Here is a 25,731-nt window from a genome sequence, read left to right on the forward strand (position 1 = left end):
AAGAGATCAATAAGTATTCAGTTTTGTGGCCATTATGACAGCAGAATTGATAGATATACTGTTGGCCATAACCTGGATAAGGGATGTATGATCAATTATGACAGCTTCCACATCTGATTCTTTATGAGGTATAATGAAAAATAGAGAATCTAGGAAACCAGGGATGACTTAATACATGAAATTTTGTTCTTTATTATACAAATAGTAAAATTAGGCATACATATAATAATAGTATGTAGCCTGGGGCATGTTGGGATACCAGGCAATGAAATGGCAGATAAAGCAGTGAAAAATGCCTTAGAAAATGAGGAAGTTAACATAAAGACTCCTCTGAATAGGAAGGACTTCAAAAGTGTGGTTGAGAGAACTTAAAAAAGAATGGCAAGAACTATGTGTCAAAAGAAAAGGACAAAAGTTCTATGAATGTGTCATAAACTTGACGGATAATGGTATATTTAGAACCTATGATAGAAGAAACAGAGTAATTATATATATGGTATCAGGTCACTGTGACCTGAATGGTAGTGTGTATTTACTAGACAAGAACAAACACAGCCTGAGAAGGCTGGATAAGAAGGTGACCAGGGATGCAGCAGCAAGGAGTTGTGCAGAGCCAATCTTGTTTTCTTGTTATAAGGTCCCTGGGTTGGAACCCAGGATAGCAAGAAAGTGTGGGTCTGCTACTAAAGTCCAGGAAAAGGTAGTGTGAGTCAATGTTCCCTCTAATTTTTTTTCCATCCATGTGAGGAATACATTTTGTTATGTGCACTGAGGCATGGGTTGATGTGCACCACCAGTAGAAACACATGCTGCTAGCTCTGAGTGCTTTGCTAATCAGTTGGGTGCTATTTGAATCTCTTCTGGGTGGCTGCCTAAGTTCTCAGGTACAGGGAACACTGATGTGAAGCCCATTTCTCACCAAAACAATAATGAGGACTGAGACCCCGAGAAGCAGGAGGACCATAGGGCCCACAGATGAGGCCAAAGACCTTTTGTGAGGACAATGGCACTTTTTTGTTTTGTTGGACTTTGTTAATCCTGGATGCTCCCATCAGCTTCCCATACTCACAGCAAAAGCAGGAGTACCGGATGCCATAGGGGGTGCCCTCTGAGTTCGATTTAGTGAGTCTTAACTAGATTCACTAAACTGAACTCCAAAAGATTGATCACAGCAGCGTTAATCTTCCGCAGAGGGAAGATATGGTCATAGAGAACAATCCACTAATATAGGGGAGGAGAAGCTTCTTCTAATTAGGGAAGAACAGTGGTAGGGAACTATACACAGCACTGTGGCACTGATTAGTATTTCCATAGTCCCCAAACCACAAGTCTAATCTACAAATAATGAGACTGATACACAAATAATACATTTTGTTTGAATTTTAGTTTCTGATTTTTTAGTATTTACTTGCTTGGTGTTTTCAAGCATTTCTCTGCAAGAGATAGAATAGTACTAAATGAAATCGGAGATTTGCATCTACTGACTCCAACAGTGAGGGCATTAAGAAAACCCTCAAATATTATGAGACTTGAGAAAAATCCATGAGAACCTGCAACAATGAGTTATCAAGAGGCTGGAGTGATTCAAAAAGCTTTAAAAGACATTTCTCTGTAAATATATTACTTACATACATATCTAGTTCATTTTGTTTATTTTATTCATTCTTACCTGTAGGCTACAACCACACTTTTTTTTAAAATGTGATGCCCCTGAACCCTGGTTACTTGTTATCACCCACAACACCCCCTCACACAAGGTAATGTGGCAATTATTATTATTAGATGACAGGTGAAAGAGAAAAAAAAAAACAGAATGAAGTTAGGTAAAAGCAGACAAAAGAAACTAGAGACAGGGTATGGGGGAGGGGAAGAGGACAAAGAAAAGGGGGAGGAGACTCAGACAGAGCAGAATGAGACAATCGAACAATAGGCTTCTTTTAATACATATTTTACTGGCTCACTATTTCTATTGTAATGAGGCTTGATTTTTTAAAATTTAGTTTTGAATAGTGCAGTAGCAGTAATTATCAGAACAGGCACAGTGTACTTTCAACCAACTAGTCTTCAGAAGTTCCTGAGCCCATTTTGTAAAAATTCAGTTGGCATTGTTATCCACTATTAAAATAAACCCCACACAATACAATCTTTACTGCACTGCCTCAGAAATATTTAACAAAGCTGCAGTCCTAGGAAAGGGCCTTTCTCTTCTGTAGATTTGCAAGAATTGTTACAGTAGAGCAGATATCATAAAGACAGCAGTCATGGAGAAATGAGAGGAGCCTTTCCTACATGCTGTTTTGTTCCCACCTAAATAACCAAGGCTGAGCGAAAATCCATTGAGTAGATCAGATGACAATCAATATTTCCCCCCAATTTGTATACATCTACCGATAGGGTTTCTTGTAGCAGAACCTTCTTGTAGCATAAAATTGAACACCCTGTTTCTGCCTCCTTGCCCTGCCCCTTCCCAGTGCCATGCCCTGCCCTGCCCACCCCCTCTCTGAGGCCCCACTCCCACGCACTCCATTCCTCTCCCTCTTTTGTGCACTCATTTATTTTCACCAGACTGGAGTGAGGGACTGGGGTGTGAAAGGGGGTAAGGGTTCCATCTGGGATATAGGCTCTGGGATGGGGACAGAGATGAGGGATTTGGGGTGCAGGAGAGGGCTCTGGACTTGGGTAGGGGGTTGAAGTGTAGGATGGGGTATGGACACATGGTGGTGGGGGAAGGGGGCACAAGCCCTGGGGTGGGGCTGGGAATTAGAGGTTTAAGGGTTTGGAGAGTGGGAGGGCCTCCATGCTGGAGCAGGGGATTGGGGTGTGGGAAGAGTTTAGGGGTACAGGCAGCTACCAGAAATAGCAACATATCCTTATGGTTCCTAGGTGGAGGCATGGATAGATGGCACTTCTTGCTGCCACTGTCTGCACGCACTGCCTCTTGGCTCCCATTGGCTGTGGTTTCTGGCCAGTCGGAACTGTGGATCTGGCACGTGGGCAGAAACAGTGTGTGGAACCTATGTCCACTTTGACACCTACGACCCAGAGGGAGATGCTGGCACCTTCCCAGGAAAGGCCCACTGCAAGCAGCCAACTGGATTCCTACGGTCCCTTTTCAACAGAACATTCTGGCAATCAGACACCTGGCATCCCTATCTACAAATAATTGTTTTCAGAAGATTTTAGCTCATGGTCTGCTTTGTTGTATGTAATGAAGAGGAAAAGTTATGCCCCTGTATAGATTGCATACCACTCCAGGGTCTTATGGCTTACTCCTGCTCTGAAGTCAAAGATAAATCTCCCACTAACTTTCTGACACAGGGATAGACCTCCTCGGCCCATATACTGAAAGTTCTGGTATGGGGAGAAATCTGTACCCACATTGGGCCCTAGAATTAGGATCACAGTTTCACATGCAGTGAGTGCTATATAAGAACAATGTATTATTTAGAAATCAAATGATTCTTTAAGAACTTTCTAAGAATACAAAAATGTAGAGGAATAATTCAAACAGATTTCATTTTGGGCAAAATTTTGCTCTCAGATACATCTATTTAACTTAGGAATAATTCCATTGTTCTCAGAAAAAACACATTGAAATCACTGATTTTACTCTGTATTTGCTAGGTTGTATACAGTAAGAGCAAAATTTTGGTCTGTTTTGTTAGCTATAAGCTGTAAGCCACAATTAATTGCAAATATGCCACATATATTTTGCAGAAATTATGTATTTATTACAAAATGCATATTTTGCACATGCCTAAACAACCAAGTCTCAGGATCAGAATACATTAAAATTAAAAGAAAAAGAAGCATCTTCTGTAAACCACATTTAAGTGATGTGATCCTCATTTATGACTGCTCATTTGACAGTAAATCCTAAAGAAGGAAGTATAACAAGCAAGATAGAAGATGAGACACACACTGTTGATGAAGCTGTATAGATACTACATACTGGCCAAAAACAGATTAATACTGTAAGTTGTTTTTTTTTTTGTCTCAAAGGGCTTAATTAAAAACAAAAGCATGTAAAGTGGTTGCTGAATTAATGATGTTTGATCATGGAGTCTTCCCAAGAGGATACAAGGCAAGCTCCTTTAGCCTCTCTGTAATCTCTAGAGCCCTAGCAGGATCTCTTCTGTTTCCCTTGTGCTTAGGCAAACTACAGAAAAGTTGATGGTTTCTGTTACAGTATTAAGAACACTCCCGTTTCACTGCCGCGTGTAGATGCATGCAGTTATTCTGGGCTAGTCAGTTTCCAAAATGGCGACCACCCAGGAACATGGTAATGAAGCGCGGGCTATTTAATTCCCACACTTCATTTGCAATTTCGGTCACCCTCATTAGCCTCCCTAGTTCGAACTAGGGGGCTAGTGTAGATGTACCCTAAGGTGCTCTATGACTATTAGCTGTTTTTTAAGTTTTTCCGGTTACAGACTAACTCAGCTATCCTGTGAAAATTCCTTGAACCCAGTTATATTTTTGGCCCTCAAAACATCCTCTTGCAATGACTTTCTTTGGTTAACTGTGTTTATTAATATGAGTGGGTGACCCATAATTCCTATTTCATGAAATGGTAAACATGTTTTTTACCCCAACACTTATTATTTTCTAGTATATTCTCCCCTTTGATCTTCTTTTCTAAGAGGAACACTCTGCCTTTTAAATCTCTTTTTATGGAAACTGTTCCACACCCCTAATAATTGTTGTTGCTTTCTTTGTACTTTTTGCAATTCTAGCATACCTTTTCTTCAGATGGACTTACAAGAACGATTAGTGTTAAATTATGCTATGGTAGATATTGGGCAAATTCATGCTTCTTGATTACATTTGTAGGGCCATGTCTACACAGCAACATTATTTTGAAATAACTAGTGTTATTTTGAAATAACATAGTTTGAATCTAACATCCAGCAGTTATTTCGACATAATGTCAAAATACTGTCAAGCTGGAGAACTTCTTACTCCGACTCCTGTACCTCATTTTATGAGGAGTAAGGGAAGTCAGAGGAAGAGTGTTCTATTTCAAAATAAGTGCTGTTCGGACAGCACCAAAACCTGAAATAAGCTATTTCAAAATAAGCTACGCAATTGACGTAGCTCAATTTCCATAGCTTATTTTGAGTTAAGGTCAGCTATGTAGATGTGCCCTAAGAGTCCGTGTATTGAAAAAAAAAAAAAAAAAGGAAAAAAAAAAAGAGAAACAAACATTGTGATCGTTTCTTTATAGCCTACCTAATTATTAGTGTGAGCATAACATAGCCTTGGCCAGAAAAATAGCAAATAGCAGCTGTAAAACAGCAGAATCACTGCATGAATCATTGATATGCAAAACAGTTACTATTATTGTTATAATTATTTTGATAGCTAAAACAGAGATATATTTTAAGCACATTTTTTAGTTTTATCAATTTAAATTTTCATAGTGTTTAGCGTACCATTAAAATTTGTCTGAAAATGAAGGCTTAAAAAAATCACCTCAAGTTTTGTAACAGAAAAAAACAAGATTTGGCTATGCAAAAGTAAAAAATGTGTTTGGACTTTGAGTAAAATAAAAATCCCCTTGACAATTTTGTTTGCAGTAGATAAGATATTTTGATGTTAAAGAATCATAATGAACTATAACTTTGCAATGAAGGTGATATGATTAAAGGCATTGTTAGCTATATTGGTAATAAACTGCAATTATGGATACTAAGAAAGTATTAGATGAGGTCACGCAGGAGCCAAGGCTTTGCCTGGCATAAGGGTATTTTTGTTAATTTCTTTGATACAGTTTTCTGATTTGTTAAAAATTATATTGTTGGCAAAATAAGTAAGGTATTGTATTGGAAGATGTAAGTAAGAGGTAAAAACATTCCAAGATCAATGAAAAACAAATCTCCAGTTCTGGGAAATTTAGAAACAACATGACCCAGGGCAACACAACCCAGAAACTGTAAATTCAGGAAGAAAATTGTGTGATGGGATGATTAAAGCTTGTGCGTGCATAAAAATTCAGGTTATGTAAAATTTCTTTCTTGTTTCCCATTAGTATGTGTCTAGACACTATAAGTGATAATAATTATGTCTGAAATTGTACTAAAGGCAAAACTGAGTAAGCCTGAATTGAGTGGACGCAATTCAGTTTTCCACTCTATATTCCCACGAATTGGTGTGTATGTCAGATAATTACTTAATGACACACATCGAGATTAAAAAAGTTAAAGCTTTATAAATTGTTAAAACATAAACATCACATGCCAAAACCTACAAAGTAGAGTTGTCAAACAATTAGATAATTAATCATGATCAATCATACTGTTAAACAGTAAGGGGGTATCTACACTGCAGGGCTTAACTCGAAATAAGCTACACAAATTGAGCTATGTCAATTGCATAGCTTATTTTGAAATAGCTTATTTCAAAATTGAGAGCATCTACAGAGCACTTATTTCAAAATAGAGCACTCTTCCTCCAATTTCCCTTACTCCTCATACAATGAAGGTTACAGGAGTTGGTGAAAGAAGTCCTGCAGCTTGACAGTGTTTTGAAATAACTGCCGGCTGTGTAGATGCGGACTAAGTTATTTTGAAATAATGTTGCTGCATAGACGTATCCCAACAGAATACTATTTATTTAAATATTTTGGGTGTTTTTTACATTTTTAAATATTGATTTCGATTATAACACTGAATACAAAGTGTGTAGTGCTCACTTTATTTTTATATTTCATTACAGATATTTGAACTGTAAAACAAAATAAATCATCTGTTTCAATTCACCTAATACAGTGTTTCTCAAAGTGGACTGTGGGGGCTACGCCGCTTCCTGCAGATCCTCTTGGCTGGAAATGGTGAACCAGAGCCAATGGGAGCCACAATACTCCATGGCAACAGAGTCTTTAGATAAACAAAGCGGTGCGGCCCCTAGTGGCTTTCCCAAAATGGGCTCGTGGCCCACTTTGAGGAATGTCGACCTAATATCAGTACTATAGTACAATCTTTTTATCATGAAAGTTGAACTTACACATGTAGAACTATGTACAAACAAAAAACAATGTAAATCTTCTACTCAGTCCTACTTATTGTTCAGCCAATCACTTAGACAAGCAAGTTAGGTTACACTTTGCAGCAGATAATGCTGTATGCTTCTTGTTTATGCTACCTGAACATGAGAACAGGTGATGCATGGCATTGTTGTAGCCAGTGTTGCAAGATATTTATGTGCCAGATACGCTAAAGATTCATATGTCCCTTCATGCTTTAACTACCATTTTAGAGGACGTCTTTGCTGATGACAGGTTTTGCTATATAACTATCCAAACAGTGCAGACCAATGCATATTCATTTTCACCATCTGAATAAGATGTTACCCGCAGAAGGTTGATTTTCTTTTTGGTGGTTCAGTTTCTGTAGCTTCTACATTGGAATATTGATCTTTTCAGACTTCTGAAGCATGCTCCACACCTTGTCCCTGTGCTGTAGCTATTTTTAGAAATCTCACCTTGGTACCTCCTCTGTATTTTGACAGCAAAATCTGCTGTGAAAGTGTTTTTAAAATGAACATGTGCTGGGTCATCATCCAAGACTACTATAATATAAAATATAAACATAAAAAAACTATAATATAAAATATGGTAGAATGTATGTGAAAAAGAACAGGAGACATTCAATCCTCTTCCCAAGGAGTTCAGCCACAAATTTAATTAATGCAGTATTTATTTAAATGAGCATCATCAGCATGGAAGTATATCCTCTAGAATTGTGGCCAAAGCATGAAAGGGCATATGAACGTTTAGCATTTCTGGCACATTACCTTGAAATGCTGGCTACAAATGTGCAATGCAAAAACCTATTCTCATGTTCAAGTGATATCATCATATAGATAGTAGCCCAGTGTCTGTGAGTCTGTAACGCTGAAATGTTGGCTGTTCCCTCTGGGTGGCGCTGTTGCCTGAAATGCTGGCTGTTCCCTCTGGGTGGCGCTGTTGCCTGAAATGCTGGCTGTTCCCTCTGGGCGGCCCGTGCTACATGAGGAGTGCAGGGCCCAAACGTCTGCTTGCACTGCTTGCTCCCCCGTGGCGGCCCAGCTGAGCGGCACAGAAGTAAGCCGAGCACCACAGCAGGAAGGGAAGGGGGGCGGGGTGCTGACGTACATGGACAGGGGGTCCGCGGTCCCCCCAGTGAGAGGCAGGAGGGGGAGGAGAAGAGAAAGAGAGAGACAGAGAGAGAGGCAGGAGGCAGAGGAGAGCTGAGAGAGAAAGAGGGGGAGGCAGTAGGAGGAGGAGGAGAGAGAGAGAGAAAGAGACGGAGCGAGAGACCAGAGGCTCAGGAGAGAAGACCGACGTGGAGTAGAGACCTGAAAATCCCATCTTATGATGGGCTAATTTGCTAGTTATAAATAAGAAGCATACAGAAGTGTTTCCAGTAAATGCAAATAAACTTGGTTGTCTTAGCAACTGGCTAAACAAGAAATAGGACTGAGTGGACTTATAGGACTTACATTGTTTTGTTTCTGAGTTCAGTTATATAACCAAAAAAAATCTACATTTTAAGTTACACTTTCATGATGAAGAGATTGCATTATAGTATTTATATACGGTGAATTGAAAAATGGTGTATTTTTTGTTTCTTTTTTACAGTGGAAATATTTATCATTAAAATAAGATAAAGAACACTGTATGTTTTTCAATTTTGTAACTGAAATATATATATTTGAAAATGTAGAAAAACAACCAAAATATCTAATAAATTTCAATTGTTTTTTTATTATTTAACTGTGTGGTTAATCACAATTAATTTTTGAGTTAATCCTGCAAGTGATCTGTGATGAATCAATAGCCCTAATACAAAGTAAATGTCCTTAACTCAATAAATCATATCTGGTTTTGCTATACAATCACTAATCTATTTGTAACAAGCCTAAAGAAGAAATCTTAGATTTTGAATGCTAAGTTCCAGATAGGCATTGATGATAATCAAGTAGCATTTTTTTTGCATGTGTGTGCATGCATGCTGAAATTGACATTTACCCTTAAAAGCTAAATCCTCCTAAGCCTAAAACAAAGCTTTGTGATCAGCGACAGTTCTGTATCACTTTGTGGTCTGAATACTGCTTCCACTGAAGTCAGTGGAAAATTCTCATTGGGAGTTCATAGAATCTTATGGACCTTATACCTTGAATTTATCATTCCTGGTCAATAGTATCTAGAGATAGAATTTAGACAGCAAAATAAATTCCTGTATATGATAACATCTTTTATGCCTGCAAGTCTCAGAGATAGATCTCAGTTGTAGTAACTCAGCATGGTTTCACTGAAGTCAATTGAACTACACTTATCGACACTAGCTAAGGATCTGGCCCTCCAATTATTTACGTTCATTGTGACATGCTGCTTGTATAATATGGTCCTCAGCCTAAGATTGATCTGTCAAATGTTGAGAAATGGGATGAAAGAGGTAAGATGAAAGAAAATGGAAAGGCTCAAAAACAAGCTAAGATAAAATATTTATTACTGACAGTAATTATAAACAGAAATTAGGAGACAGAAATTCTATATTAGCAGAACAGATTATAAAACACCAAATTCATCTATCCATAAAACCCTGCAAGCATGAATTCTTGTTGTAATCCCTTGGACTTTAGTTATTGGCCAGATTCTGTCTGCCATCTTTGTCAGTACTAATCAATGTAAATACAGGTTGGGCCTCTCTGGTCTGGCATCATTGGGACATGACCAGTCTCGAAGAAGAGAATTTGCCGGACCAACGGAGGTCTCCTGCCACTGGCCTCCAAGCCCATCATCCGCTGCTGACAGGCTGTCCCAGCAGGCAACCCTGCCTCGCTCCCCCCATACCTGGCTGGGAGGCTTGCCCAGCTACTTCTAGCTCCTTGGGCAGCACAGGCTCCAGCTCCTGCCATGGGGCTCCATTCCTCTGCATCCAGGAGCAGCCGCAGGACTGGGCCTCCAACCCCACTTATCCCCAGCCCTGGTCCTATGCAGGCGCAGAGTTGCGGGGCTCCAACATAGGCCCTGCACAGTCCCAGCCCAACCCCACATAGCTGGGGGAAGCTGTGGGGCTCCGATCCCAGCCCCACAGTCCTGCGTGCTGCTGTAGGGCTTTGGACCCGGTCCTGCCAGCCCCCAAACCAGGCTGACAACTCTGATGTACCACCCGGCTGGCTCTCCTGCCCTTAGGCTCCTAGCCTCTGCTCCAGGAGCATCTGAGGTACTGCTGGACCACAGATTAGAGAATCCCAAATTTTGGCGGTACAACCTGTAATTGCCTAAATAGTGTTATTGAAGTCAAATCGGGCTACTGTGTGAGTAAGCACCATGAGTCAAAGTTGAAGAATTTGCCCCTCTGTGAGCAAAAACTGTTGGTTTTTTTTTTGTTTTTGTTTTTAAAGCTGTTAACTTAATTGTTATTTACAGAGTTTATTGTTCATATTAGGCTATTCTAGCATCTACTTTCAAGGTTAAGCTGAGAAAAATCTGTGGATGAAGAAACCTCGATTATTTAACTAGTCAATACTAAAAACCAACCAAACAAAAAAACCCTCCATCAAAACCAGTAAACAGACTCGTGTGATAAAATATTGTTAAGGGAATTGATTGTGAGTTCACTTCTGCTTTTCTGCTTCCACTGAAACCAATGACAAAACTTCCTCTGACTTCAGTTCAGAGCACGATTGAGTCCAAATTGTCCCTTCCTGTAAACTGTAAAAGTTTAAGTGCTATCAAAGGTATTTCCCCAATGATAAATATGCTCCTTCACAATTTCATAAGGTGAACCAAATTGTACCCCAATTACACAATTTTTGATACGTAGAGAACTGTATTTACTTATTATGATGAATCAAAGCCATTTTGATTGACCATTTTCAGGCCTGGTACTGGAAATCCTTTCATGACAGTACATATTTTAAAGGAAACTTTACAAACACAAAACAGAAACAGATATCAAATTAGCCTTTATAACAGGCCTCCCATTTTTGTAACTATTACTAGGACTAATTGGTGCAGGATGCAAAGCCAGAGAAAACATTAATTTCCTTGAACAGTGTTTCTGAAAGTGATCCATAGACTCACTCTGAGAAAGCAGCTACTGGGCCACTCTGGTTTGTTTACTAAGGCTACGTCTAGACTGCAAGCCTCTTTCGAAAGAGGCTTTTTCGAAAGACACTTTCAAAAAAGCCTCTTTTGAAAAAGAGCGTCTAGACTACAACCAGTACTTTCGAAAAAGCAAGCCACTTATTCTAAAGAGAGCACCCAGGCAGTCTGGATGCTCTCTTTCGAAAAAGCACAGTTTGCATTACATAGTGCCTTTTTTCGAAACAGCACTTTCGAAAAAAGGCGTTCATCCTCATAAAACGAGGTTTTCCACGGTCAAAAAAATGCCGCGTTATTTCGAATTTACTTTTTAAAGAATGCAGCAACGGTCTAGACGCAGGGGAAGTTTTTTTGAAAATACCCTGTAATCTAGACACACTCTTATTGGCTACGCAGCCATAGAACCTCATGGCTCCCATTGGCTGTGATTCACCATTTGCAGCCAAAGGAAGCGGCAGGAAGCAGCTTTCTCAGAGTGAGTCCACGGACCATTTTCAGAAACACTGCCCTAGAATATTAGATTTTTTTCCATTGAATTCATTGTCATTATTTTTGTGATGTTCAAGCAAGCCTGAGCAAGACATGGTTGAAAACATAATAGAATCAAATGCATATCAGAGCAAATGCCACAGCCTAGAAACTGGCCAAGAATGAATGGACTTGAATTTTCATGTTAATTCCAAAAAGAGGGTGTTCAGTCAGATCGCTGGTGAAGTTTATTGAACTCCAGTATTGGTTTCCTGAGCAACATTAGTTCTGAGTAACAGAAAATTGCAGTTAATGCCTTGTGTTACCATGCTCACTCATTTTAATGTTCTCACACAGAATCTTCCCTCCCTATTATAAAAGATCAGTATGAACTCTCCCACCCCATGAATTACACTTCCATGCCATACTTGTCAGCCTTTGCCATCTGAGCATTCTACTCCGCTTTTTGAGACCAGAGTAGCCTTCTTAGGTTTCTAAGACACCCTAATCATGTACATTTAAGAGTGCAGAATTTTTCAATTGAAGCCAGCACACAATCAAATGCTTCTCTTTTACAAATATTCAGAAACATCATCTGCCAAGATCAAGAGTAATTGAACTGCTATCTTCTGGGTTTTATCTGCAGCTCTGCTGCATAATTTTTCATTTTCTTTAGAAGGTTTTAACACAAAGAGAGAACATGCCTAGAGTCCCACAGAGGTGTTTTGACATTAGGCTTAATAAAGCATGAAGAACTCATTAATAAATAATGTTCTGCTAGGTTAACAAATAAAGCTGACTGCATCAGCTAAGCCCAGGAGTCAATCACATTGCACATAGCAGCCAAGCGATTTGTTAAAATGATTGCAATGGTTCCTTCTCTGCAGTACATTTGGTACAGCCCAATACAGTGCTGGGCACATACAAATGCCATGTTGTGTCCCTTCAATTATAATGTTGCCTGTCAATTTTTATTTGCAATGCGTAAGCCTGACGTGTTTGTAAACAAGCCTTTGTGGCACTGAACAAGAGCTATGAGTACAATATTGTTAATCTTTGCCAAGAGAGCATCGTCTGAAGTTTCAAAGGAAAAAGCCTCTCCTGTCCTTAGTGAGTAATGTATCATTCCTTCATCTAGCAAAGCTTCAAGCCTGAGTCATGTTACAGGGGACACACGTGAACATTTGCAATTCAGTCTGGTATTTCTGAATGTCCTTATTTTCAAATATTAAAAATCCTGCTATGAAATTTAATTCTGAACCAAGGGCCTGGGATGAAATCTTGGCTCCGCCAAAGTCAATGGCAAAAATCTCATGGACTCTGCAGGGCCAGGATTTCATCAAAAGCATAGTAGACCTGGGGAGGCACATTGTCCTGTCCTCTGGTCTCCCAGGATTCAGATGTCCTATCTTATATTGTTTCTTATATAATTCAAACTGGGCCTACACAATTTGGCAGAAGGGCAGTTTTCATGGTGGAAAAATTCCTGCTTCTATTCTTGGCTCATATCTGAGTTATGTTAATATACTAGATTAACTGGAAAAAGCCGTGATCTTTTGCAAGCTTTTTGCAGAGATAATTTTTATCCAAGACTGAAAAATCACCCACAGTTTCTGGTCATGGCCACAGACCCACAATTCTTTTTGTTAAGCTCATGGCTCTGCCATCCTTGAGTAACACTGTCAGAGACAAGGATATGGGCAGTTGTGCTAGGAGTTAGAGTAGTCTTCAGACAGCCTTGAGTAGGATCCTATTGTCAGAGACAAAGGCCAGATACCAGAGCTGGAGCTAGAAATCAGAGCCATGGGTCAGAGGTAAGAACAGGCAAAGGTGATGCAGGGCTTTGGTGGGAAGAGTTAGCAGATTAGCTCTTCCCCCTACCAGGCAAAACTGCTGGTCAGACAGGCCTGCTAGCAGCTAGCTGAACTCACTACCTTGCCTTGACACTGGCTCTGCTACAGGCCTTGGATCCTAACAAAAACATGCCCATTTAAAATGAGGGCTGATGAAACTTATCTGCCATATGACACCAGGGTGTTTTCTGCTGATGCCACAGATGTTACGTAAAAATAATTACACAGTGTTTTAGAATTTATACAAAGTTAATGAGACTTTTTAAAAGCCTTCTGCATGATATTTTCAACAATTACACTGTTTGCTCGTATTTAGCTTGTGACCCACTATTACTCCCAGATCCCTTTCTGCAGTACTCTGTCCTAGGCAGTCATGTCCCATTTTGTATTTGTGTAACTCATTTTCCTTTCCTAAATGAAGTATTTTGCATTTGTCCTTATTGACTTTCATCCTATATACTTCAGACCAATTCTCCAATTCACCTAGATCAGTTTGAATTTTAATCCTATCCTCCAAAGCACTTGCAATCCCTCCAAGTTGAGTATCATCTTCAGTCTTTAAAAGTATTCTTTATGCCATTATCTAATTATTGATGAAGACATTGTACAGAACTGATTCCTGTGGGATCCCACTTGTTATGGTCTTTTAACTTGACTTTGAATCACTGATAACTACTCTCTGGGAACAGTTTTCCAGTTATGCACCCACCTTACAGTAGCTCCACCTAGGTTGAATTTCCCTGGTTTGTTTATGTGACAGGGCGACTCCGTGCCGATCCCCGTGCTGTCCGGGGAGGCAGTGGTGCAAATGCCCAGCTGCGCTGCTTATTCTCATGCCATGGCAAAGGTGAACCGTGGCAGTGTCAATGAAACGGGAGGATGTCCAGCCCCCACAGCAAGGGGGAGGGGGAACGATGACGAGGCGAACATGAGGGGCAGGGCTCAAGGGCAACGTGAGGTCAGGGGGAGCGGTGAGAGAGGGGAAAGCCTGGGCAGGGGAATTCAAAGAGGGGAAGGAGGACGCCCAGGGAGGGGGGCAGGAAGGGAAGCTGGGAGCATCAAGCGGACACCTCGGAGGCCATGAACCAGACTTGCGGGGGGTAGGAAGCAGTCCAGGGTAGGGCTTCCTGCAAATTGCCCAAGGGCTGGTGAGTTTTAGCAGGAGCCCCACCAGATGGACCAGACCTTAGTGTACTGGTCCTTAGAGCCCTGGGCTGGGGCCTGTGAGAGTGTCCCTGAGGGGGTGAAACCACAAGGGAGAGAGGGTGCATCCAAAGACCCTCTTACAGTTTACATGAAGATTATGCAAGACAGTACCAGAAACCTCACTAAAGTCAAGGTACACAGTACCACATCTACCATCTCCTCCCATTCACAAGGCTTGTTACACAGTCAAATAAATCTAATAGGTTGGCTTGACATGGTATGTTCTTGACAAGTGCATGCTGACTGTTACTTCTCACTTTATATTCTTGTAGGTATTCACAAACTGATTGCTTAATTATTTGCTCCATTATCTTTCCAGGTACTGAAGTTAAGATGACTGGTCTGTAATTCCCTAGATTGTCCATATTCCCCTTTTTTTTATAAATGGGCAAATATATTTTCCCTTCTCCTATCCTCTGGAATCTTTCCTGTCTTCTAAGACTTCTTGAAGATAATTGCTAGGGACTCAGATATCTCCTCAATCAGGTCCACACATATTCTAGAATGAATTATTTCATCAGGCCCTTGTGACTTGAAAACATCTAACTTCTCTAGTAATTTTTAACTTGTTCTTTCCTTAACTCATTTTTATTGGCATTCCCTATATTAGGCAACCAATCACTAACTTACTATTCTTTTGAGCAAATACTACCAGTATCCCTTCAGTCTGCCAAAAAGCCATTAAATTGTAATTCAGCAAGTGCTATGCTAGTAGTTGAACCTTTCCCTATGCTGTCAAGATAGCTGGTGTATGGCTTCATAAGTCAGGGAGCAAAGCACATGCTGCATCTCTCACAATCACTACTGGCATTTCAATATTGCCAGTGATAATCCATAGCTGGGAAAGGAAGTCCCTGATAGCAGCTTTCTGAACAGACCTGTGTTCTTAAAGACGCACACATCATACCCCTTTTCTGACCAGACAACATGGATGTTGGTTAGGGTTGCCAGGTATCCAGTTTTGAACTGGATAGTCCAGGATTTGAGCTTTCTGTTCGGGAAACAAACTGAGAAAGTATAAATGAGAAAATATAAATGTCCAGTATTTTCTAAATAAAATGTAATGTAGATTGTGATGTAATGTCAAGTGTGTTCGGTATTTTTGTTGAAACCATTTGGCAACTCTGATGTTGGTGAAGCATGACTAGTGACCTACCTTGCATAACCACAGAGAAGGAACCCTTTCTGTGCCTATACTCTGTAGTAAGGCAGTCTGGATCCAAAAGAGAGCCATCCATTGCTCCATTACAGTCTTGGAACCCCATTTCTGTAAATTTATCAACTACATTCTGCATGTTGCCAACAGTCACAAGTTTTGCCTAGTAGGGGACTATTAATGGCTTTGCACACTTGCATATCAATAGCCACTGTGGCTTTTCTAACTCCAAAATCATTTCCCACAGACCAGTAGCAAATCAAGATTCTTAAACACGTAGCCAGTTTTAAGTATGAGCGTATTCTATGTGAGGCTATGTGCTTAAAATTAGGCACATACTTAATTCTTGCTGAATCAGGAAACAAGCATTTCTCTAACTCATTTGCCCAGATACAGTTTGAGCTAGAGCCTCTTCCAGGACCTGTTCTCTACACATTGTGATGATTTTGATTTAATATGTGGAACATTTCATACGCTCTTGGGTGTAAACTTCATAAGCATTCATTGCTTCTCCAAGCAATCTACTGTAAGGATTGAAAGAAAGGGGACGGGGGAAATGGTAGGTTGCTCATGAGATGCTGCAGATGGAAGCTAATGCAGAGGAGGAACAATTTATCCACCACTATTTTCTGGGTTCTGTTGGAATCAGTTTTTTTGCAGAAGGGATGCAAGAACAGGCAAGATACATTCAGTGTTGGGAGAAAAACAAAAAATATACTTCTCTGTGACAGAAAGAACAACAACAAAAAATTCCTATGAACTAGTATATCCAGAAACATCTTGAATTAATGGTACTAATAAGTGGACAATAAAACAGTCTTAGCACTACCACAATCCCACATCTCAGTACAAATGATAAAAAAATAAAACTGGTTTCTTTCTCAAGTGAATGTTGGCCAGCTGGCATTTTTAAATATTTCATTTTACTTACACACAAATGACAATATTGAGAAGTATAACTGCTCTATTTAATGATTTTCTTGTGAGGTTAGAAAGGTAAATAATATTAAATTTGTCTTTCTTTTCTAGACAGAATATTCCTCTCTTTGCTTTTTTTGTATTCTGCTTCTTTAAATAGAAGTGATATAAAAAGACTCCTTCCTCCTTGACAGGTTGTCCAAAAACCAAATTTCCCCTTTTCCCTCACCAATTTTCACACATAATAAACCACTTTGCATGTACTGAAAATGAGTATTACATTAGATATGGTAATTTAAGTGTATCCCATTTCATTTGGTGAAACTATGCAGCTTTGCATTATAACTAAGTTGAGCTAATGAAAATGTGCTTGAAGCATGTGTTACCTGGAACTGAAGTTAGCTAGTAATATTGCACTGCAACTTATGAGTCTGCAAAATAATGGGAGGAATCCTGCTGTGAGTGAGATAGGAAAATTATTATAATCTGCATTCCTAAATTGAATGAGCATTTTGCTCAGCAGTAACCTCTTGACTGCAAATAGTCTGAAATTGTGTCCTGCTGTTTAAAATGCTGGTGTGTTTTTTAAAACCAACTAAAAATTTTCACATTTCCTTAAGTTAAAGAACTTTAAAATAATACGTGGTTAAATTACCAAGATAGTGAAAGCTGTTTATCATCACTTTTTAAAGTGAAAACTAGTTTCCAAATGTTATTGACAGTTGAAAAAAGCCTAGAATTTGAGGCACAAAGTGGGTAAGGTAAAAATATTTTATTGGACCAACTTCTGTTGGTGGGAGAGACATGTTTTAGAGCTTACAGAGACCTTGCTGTTCACCACTTCACAGCCTCTTTCTTTACATGATCTTTTGAACAAATTATTATCTGAAGAAAGAGCTATGTAAACTCAAAAGGTTGTCTCTCACAAAAAAAATTGGTTCAATAAATGATATTACCTCACCCATCTTATCTCTATATTCTGAAACCAACACAGCTACAACTATGCTACACAGAATTTGTTTGGGATTCTCTTTTAGTCTTCAGTATTTAATAGCTAGTATGTATGAAGCTTATCATTTTCATCCTTGTTAAACTGTTGCCTTAACACTGAAATAAGTTGAACGTTTGCAAGAGTGTTCTGATCTGTATAAAGGGAAAAGGTATGAATAGATACCCTGAAGTGGTTAGCAGTTATGATACAACAACCTTCAGTAAACCCACATATATATGACAATAGTGTATTGAAAAAACCCCATAAATAAAGCAGAAGACCATGAACTGGTGAACAGAGAGAAAATGAACTTCATCAACAAAAGAGTGAAAATACAGTTTTATCCATTCAAATCCTTTAGCAAGGAGGGTATAAAGAGGGTATACTGGAGACGGTATAAGTAAAAAGAATCTGAGGATTACTAAGCTTTGGAGAGAATTGAAAATGCCTAACAATAGTTGTTTTCTGGCACTTCCTTCAAGTGTGGTGGGGCAATCTGCAGTGCTTCCCATGTTGGGCTATGTCTACACTGTGGCGCTATTTCAGGATGCCGGAATTTTGAAATAACAGGCATGCATTCCAGTGTCTCTATAACCCTCAGTCCATGAGGGTTAAGTGATGTTTTGGAATAGTCATTTATTTCAAAATTCAGCACTCTGTAATCAGAACTGGCATTGTGAAATTTGGCACTGTGTAGACAGGTAATTTCGAAATAAGTTAGTTTGAAATTACCTTGAAATAAGCTACGCAATTTGTGTAGTGCAAATTGCGTAGCTTATTTCAAGGTAAGGGTACAGTGTAGACGCACTGTTGGCATCCAAGGAAAGGCCGGGGGCAGCACAGAATTATCTTCTTTCCTCTCCCTTATTTATGCAAATAGGTACCAAGGCAAATGTTTTGTAGGCTGAATAGGAAAGAGGACAATTGTTTCAGACAGTAGTGCTCTAGTCCCTAAAAAGAAAGATGTCCAGTCTTGAAGAACTCCTTCTCACATGCCTGCTGTTCACTGACATGATAGAAGATTGTGTGCTACACCTAGGAGAGGTAGTGGCTGGGTGCTGGGGATCATGCTGGCAATTTTGCCTGCATCTGCACACTGCAGCCTGTGGAATGCCTCAGATTAAGGCCATTTGCCTTTTTCCCCTCTCTTCTTCTGTGCAGGTATTGAAATAAGAGACCTTTTCACTGTACACAAGTCTAATCAGATGAATTTGTTGGTTCCTGATATTGGGTCAACTCTTGGGCCGTGTCCAGACTCAGGGGTTTTTTCGGGAAAAGTAGTCTTTTCCCGAAAAAACTTCCCCTGCGTCCAGACTCAAGCCGCGTTCTTTCGAAATTATTTCGAAAGAACGCGGCTTTTCTTTCAATGGCGGTAAACCTCGTTTCACGAGGAAGAACGCCTTCCTTCGAAAGTTCCTCTTTCGAAAGAAGGCATTCTTCAATGTAAAGAGGCCGTCTTCGAAAGAGAGCATCCAGACTCGCTGGGTGCTCTCTTTCGAAAAAGCGGATTTCTCTTTCGAAAGATCCGCCTGCAGTCTAGACGCGATCTTTTGAAAGAGGCTCTTTCGAAAGATGCTTTCGAAAGAGCCTCTTTCGAAAGAAGCCTGCAGTCTAGACATAGCCTTGAAGTCCTTACCCACTCTTTACTTAGGGAAGATTCCCATTCAATTTAGTGAGATTTTTGCCTGAGTGAGGACACCAAGATTAAGCCAAAAATGAATAATTTGAGAGATATGGAAGACTGGAGATTAGAAATGCCAGGTCACCACATAGTGCAGACTAGAGATGGACAAATACTACCCCAAAAAGTATTCACATATCTATTGATTGACCAGAAACTGCAATTTCACTTTGATATTCTCCATAATCCTTTATCAGTTTTCTGCAAGCATTCACATGAATATGATAGGCCTCAATATTTTTGTTCATTGATTCTAACAGACTGCTGCTCTTTCTTTCTATTTTCATAATGGACCCCAAAGAGACTTCTGAGTAAGGTTTAGAGTTTGACCTCACACCCTGATGTAAGGTTCAGGACAACTAGGAACAAGTAACTGGGGGTATGTCTACACTACCCCGCTAGTTCGAACTAGCGGGGTAATGTATGCATACCGCACTTGCTAATGAAGCCCGGGATTTGAATTTCCCGGGCTTCATTAGCATAAGCGGGGAGCCGCCATTTTTAAATCCCCGCTGCTTCGAACCCCGTGTAGCGCGGCTACACGGGGCTCGAACTAGGTAGTTCGGACTAGGGTCCTATTCCGAACTACCGTTACTCCTCGTGAAACGAGGAGTACCGGTAGTTCGGAATAGGACCCTAGTCCGAACTACCTAGTTCGAGCCCCGTGTAGCCGCGCTACACGGGGTTCGAAGCAGCGGGGATTTAAAAATGGCGGCTCCCCGCTTATGCTAATGAAGCCCGGGAAATTCAAATCCCGGGCTTCATTAGCAAGTGCGGTATGCATACATTACCCTCCTAGTTCGAACTAGGAGGGTAGTGTAGACATACCCTCAGAGATTCCCTCATCTTAGTGTCCTTTAGCATGAGAGAATTCTTATGGGAGATTATAATCATTCACAGGAATTCAGATTGTTTTGCAAATCAATCTTCCATTAAACAAGCTACGATAGTAATAATGAATATTAGTAATAATTTTTAAAGTTATATATTAAAACTTGCTGAACATTAAAATTCAGCTTAAAAATAAATTGTAACTATTTTTAAAGGTATTTTTATGATCAGTTATAGAACTGGAAAACATGGGATTTTAAAAATGTGGCAAAATATTAATTAAAAAGAATAAGAGAGGCAAGAGCAGGGCTTTTGCTAAATGTTTCAATCCTTCCTGTTCTCATCTCCAGAATTACACTGTTTTTTATACACAAACTTCATCCAACTGCTACTGAACCTAGGAACAAAACTCTGGCTTCATTACAACAGGACTGGAAGTATCTCCTATTTTCAGTGCATTTTTATACAGAGTATGGGTATATAGTATGCACACAGTAGTCATAGACAAAGTAACAGAGAAATTGATTACAAGGCTATAATACTGTTGAGGTAGTCTGGTGATATCATTTACAATGAAAGGAAAGCTCAATCTATATAGTATACAATGTCATCATACTGCTACGTTTGAGCTTCATCTTTATCAATAAAAATGCCTCCTATGAACAATTGTAACAGCAAATGAAGAAGAAAAACAGATATAATTCACACAGGATATGTCTACACAGCAAAGTTATTTCAAAATAACAGCCGTTATTTCAAAATAACTTTCCTAGCGTTTATACTGCCAAACCGCTATTTCGAAATTAATTCAAAATATCAGAGTGCTTATTTCGAATTTGGTAAACCTCATTTTACGAGGAATAATGCCAAATTCGAAATAGCTAATTCAAAATAAGCGCTGTGTAGATGCTTATTTTGAAATAAGGGGCCTCCAGCCTTCCCAGGGTGCCCTGGTGGCTACTCTGGGCCAAACCAGGAAAACTCTTCTCCTCCCCACCAGCCCCGGAGCCCTTAAAGGAGTAGAGTCTTTTTGGCACAGGGCCTGTGCCGGCTCCAGGCCTGCCAGCCCTCCACCGCGCCTCAGGAGCAGTCTGGCAGTTCCCAGGAGCCTTCCAGGGGCCAGAAAATGCAGGCGCCTTCCTGGTCCAGTGCGGAGATCATGGACCTGACTGAAGTTTGTGGGGATGCCTCCAACGTCCATGATCTCCTCACTAGATGCAGGAACGCGGCCATCTACAGGCGGATGGCTAACAGCCTGGCCACCAAAGGCCACATGCGCATCCAGGAGCAGGTGGGCATGAAAATAAAGGAGCTGAGGCAGGCCTATGCCAGGGTCACAGGGGGCAGCTCCCAACCAGGGGCAGACCCAGGCCCCTTCCCCTATTTTGACACTCTGGACCGCATCCTGGTAGCCCGGACGGTCCGTGCCCCCCAGGTGGTCATCGACCCTGGGGCAGAGGGCCCTGACCAGGGCACGAAGTAAGAGGATGATGGCCAGCAGTCACAGGAGCCTGGAAGGAGCATGGCACTCACCTAGGACCTCCGAGCCGTCACAGCAGCCATGTCACCACTGTCTTCTGAGGCCAGGGAGGCCTCAACATATGAGTGTCAACACTGTCCTCTTATGCAGGGCGGAGAGAGGGGGGGAACCCAGGGAACGTGCGTGTGGGCCTTGCTGACCACGGATCATGCAGCAACCTGTGCATGTGCCATGCCGGACGAGGCATGTGACCCCAGCTGGCTGCCACATAGGGGCCCTGGCCTGTAGCCCACATGCATGTATGAAGGCACATGACAGGCTCGATACCCCGGGGGCGGGGGGACACACTGCACAATGCCCTCCCTCCAGAAGTCCCCTTTACGCAGAGGCAGGGCACATCTCCCCCCCCACCCCACACCAACACTATATACTGCACAGGGGCATGAGTGCAGTCCTGGGCCAGCTCACACTCCTGGGGATAGCAGGACGTGATGGTGCAGAGACCTGCCTTCCTCACCTTGCAGAGGAGGGCTGGGCTTCACCCACTGTGTCCCCAGGGATAACTGGCCACTTCTCTTTTTTCTCCACAGCCGCACCAGCTGCGACTGCCGGGCGCACCACCCCACCCAGGACATCTTCCCTCACCCGGCCCAACAGGCTCACCCGGAACCAGGAGGAGTACCAGCGGCAGCACCTGGGGTTACTGCAAAGGCAGGTTCACAGCCAGGAGCACTGGGTGCATGAAGACCTGCAGCTGTGGTGGCAGAGCTTGCGGGAGCTGCTGGACCAGGGCCATGCCATCCGCGATCACCTGCAGACCCTGGTGCAGAGATTGCTGCCTGCTGCCTCTCCAGCCCCTGTGGCTGCCACAGCTATTGCTCCTTCTCCCACTCCTGCTCCCCCTCCCGCTTCTTCCTTCCCCTCCTCCCCCACTCACCCTACCCTCCATACCACGCCAAGGCCTCCACACCCACAGTGCTGGGAGACAGGTGGACCAGCAAGACTCCCAACCCTGAGCTTCTCCTCCTCCTTCCTCTCCTTGCCTCCCCCTTCCAGCTCCCTCCTCCCAGGTTTCCACCTCCTCTCTCCCACCCTCATTCCCCCCTCGCCCCAGTTATGGTAAATAAAGAGAGTTTGTTTTTGGCAACACATGTGTTTTTATTTTACATCAGGAAGGGGAGTTAGGGAGGGGAAAGTGGAAGGCTGTGAGGGTGGAATAAGGCACAAGGCCCCAGTGGGGCACACCAGGGAGACTTCAGTCCTCCTCCAGATGGAAGCTCTCCTGCAGGGCCTCCCAGATATGGACAGCCCCCCGATGGGCCTCCCGGCTGGCAGCTGTGCGGGGCTGCATGTAGAGGCCAGCCAAGTGGTTGGCCTCTGCCATCCAGCCTGGCAGGAAAGCCTCCTCCTTCCTTTCACACAAATTAGGCAGCACACAACACGCTGCCACCACGTGCAGAATATTCCACTGGGATAGATCCAAATGGGTGAGGAGGCATCTAAAATGGGCCTTCAACTGGCTGAACTCCCCCTCCATCACAAGCTTGGCATTAAAGGCCTGTTGGGAGGGGTTGAGGTGTCCCATGTTCGATTTCATCAGCCAGTGTTGTAGGAGACAGGTCACATCCCCCACCAAGCACACAGGCATTTCTATGTCCCCGACCCTGATGTGGCAGTCGGGGAAGAAAGTCCCGGTGTGCAGCCTCTGGCACATGAAGAAGTTGCGATAAACCCGCACGTCGTACGCTTTGCCAGACCAGCCCACGTTAATGTCCACAAACTGGCCCCAATGGTCAGACACAGACTGCAAGATGACCGAGAAGTATCCCTTCCAGTTGATGTAGAGGGAGGCCTGGTGGTCCAGGGCACAGACGGGGATGTGCGTCCCGTCGATTGCTCCGCTGCAGTTGGGGAAGCCCAGAGTACCAAACCCCTCGATCACCACGTCCCCATCAGTGAGGTGGATGACTCTGTGGAGCAGCACTCTGTTGATGGCCTTGAGCACCTGCAGAGGGACACACAAAACCACCGAGAGTCACTGGGGTGCCAGGGTGGCTGACAGTGCTCCTCCCCTGCCACTGCCCCGCGCCTCCACTCCCAGGAGTAACCCCCCCTGCAAACCTGGCCACTGTGGGCAGTCCATATTATGGGTGGGACAGACCAAACCCTCCCATGGAGGGGACTTGCACTCCTCCCCCCCTTTTCCCTAGGGCAGCCTACCCCCTCCTGGCACAGTGACCGGAGATTGCCGTACCTGCATGAGCACTGCTCTGACGGTGGATCTCCCCACGCCGAAGTGGTTCACCACGGATCGGTAGCTATCCATTGTGGAGACCTTCCATAGGGCGATGGCCACATGCTTGTGGAGGGGAATGGCGGGCCTCATGTGCATGTCCCATCACCACAGAGCAGGGGCAAGTCACTCACAGAGCTCAAGGAAGGTGTCTTTCTTCATCCTGAAGTTATGGGTCCATTGTTGGTCTCCCCAGCACTGCAGGATGATGTGGTCCCACCAGTCGCTGCTGGTGTCCAGATGCCAGATGCAGTGGGGCATGTTGTCATCCAGCTTCTGCTCCTCCATGGTCCCCAGGGGAGTTGGGCTGCAGCAGATGCTACCAGGCAGTCTCTAGCAATTGCTGCCAGGCTTGCAGCAAGATATCCAAAATGAGCACCAGAGCTCCCAGAGGCAGCTCTGGCTCCATGATGCCGAGTCCTGTGGTCCTGAGTCAGGGCAACCAAAGCAAGCAGCGAAAAAAAAATGCTTTGCTGTTCCTCAGAGAGGTAGGTAAGCAAGAAGGGAAAGCTGAGAACCGGCTGTCTGGGGGGGGTCCCTTTAAGCACAAACCTCAGACACCCTCAGGCAGCAGTCACATAAAGCAACTACTGACCTGATGCCCTGCTGGAACCAGTTTCAGGTGGCTTTAAATGCGATTCAGCGTCCAATCAGTGTGGACGTGCTATTTTGAAATGCATTTTGTGTGTAGAAGCATCATTTTGAAATATCTTATTTTGAATTAACTATTTAGAAATAAGATATTTCTAAATATCAAAATAAGATTTTTCGAAATAACACTGTAGTGTAGACATACCCACATTTATTTATTCAGAAAAATAGCCAGGATAAATAAGTTGAGGTTTATCAAGTATTTTTATCTGAAGTTGGAGAAAATAATTTTGCCAAAAACTCTGATAAAACTTTCTGCAAATGTGAGAAAAAGTGATGAAAATCACAGAGACAGTCAAGGTCAGCATCATCTCCTCATCTCTGTGACATTCAGCAGTGTATCCAATTCAATGGAAACACAGTGTTGGGATTTAATTGTCCTTTATTTATGATATTATCTTTTGTGCTGGGAGCACCATGAAAGATTTAAGTATCTTATTTCTGTTTGGCCTGTTAAAGATGCATATGTAACTATTTCAGAGAAATAGTCATGTAGGTCTGTTTCAGCAAAAATATCAAGGATTTCAGTGACACGCTGCATAGGCAAGGAGATGGAACACTTGACCAAACAGACTTTTCTATTTCTATGATTCTGTGCAGCTGGGTTGGAAAAAAGCTAAACTAAATTTTTCTAAGCAACCGAGGGCCGTATTCAGAAAGGCATTTAAGCATTCCATCTGTATTCAGTGTTGCACTTGAACATGAATTAAAATGCTGTCCAGAATAGGGATGATTTCCTGAATTGGGTCTTCATCATCTAGAATTCATGCATTGTACAAATATTCAATTAAATTCTGATTATCATCAAAGAGCTTCCAGAGAATAAACGAAATTCATAATAAATTCAGTTCTTCTACTACATTTAACTCTTTTCTCTGTACTTTGTCTAGCATATTGTACAGGCCATGCTTTCATTTGGGAGAAGTGTGGCCCATTTTCCATATCCCACATGATGTAGATGGACCAAATTCACTGCTGGGTGACCCTGTGGAATCCTATTTAATCAAATTAAGGAGTGCCTGCTTATTCTAATGGTGCATATCGTTCAGTGTGTTCCATGGAAACATAAATCTGTCTAGATCTTTTAATGTTCTCAAATATTTACATGCTA

The 25,731-nt window shown here is 42.1% G+C and overlaps 1 protein-coding gene across 4 annotated transcripts in view; it reads right to left on the reverse strand.

The window, feature by feature from the left end:
• HS3ST5 (heparan sulfate-glucosamine 3-sulfotransferase 5) overlaps nucleotides 1–25,731 on the reverse strand; it is a 251,409-nt gene that overhangs the window by 108,272 nt on the left and 117,406 nt on the right. The window lies entirely within an intron of this gene.

Source organism: Pelodiscus sinensis, chromosome 3 (assembly GCF_052426305.1).
Source record: "Pelodiscus sinensis isolate ZL-2025 chromosome 3, ASM5242630v1, whole genome shotgun sequence".
Lineage (NCBI taxonomy): Eukaryota > Metazoa > Chordata > Testudines > Trionychidae > Pelodiscus > Pelodiscus sinensis.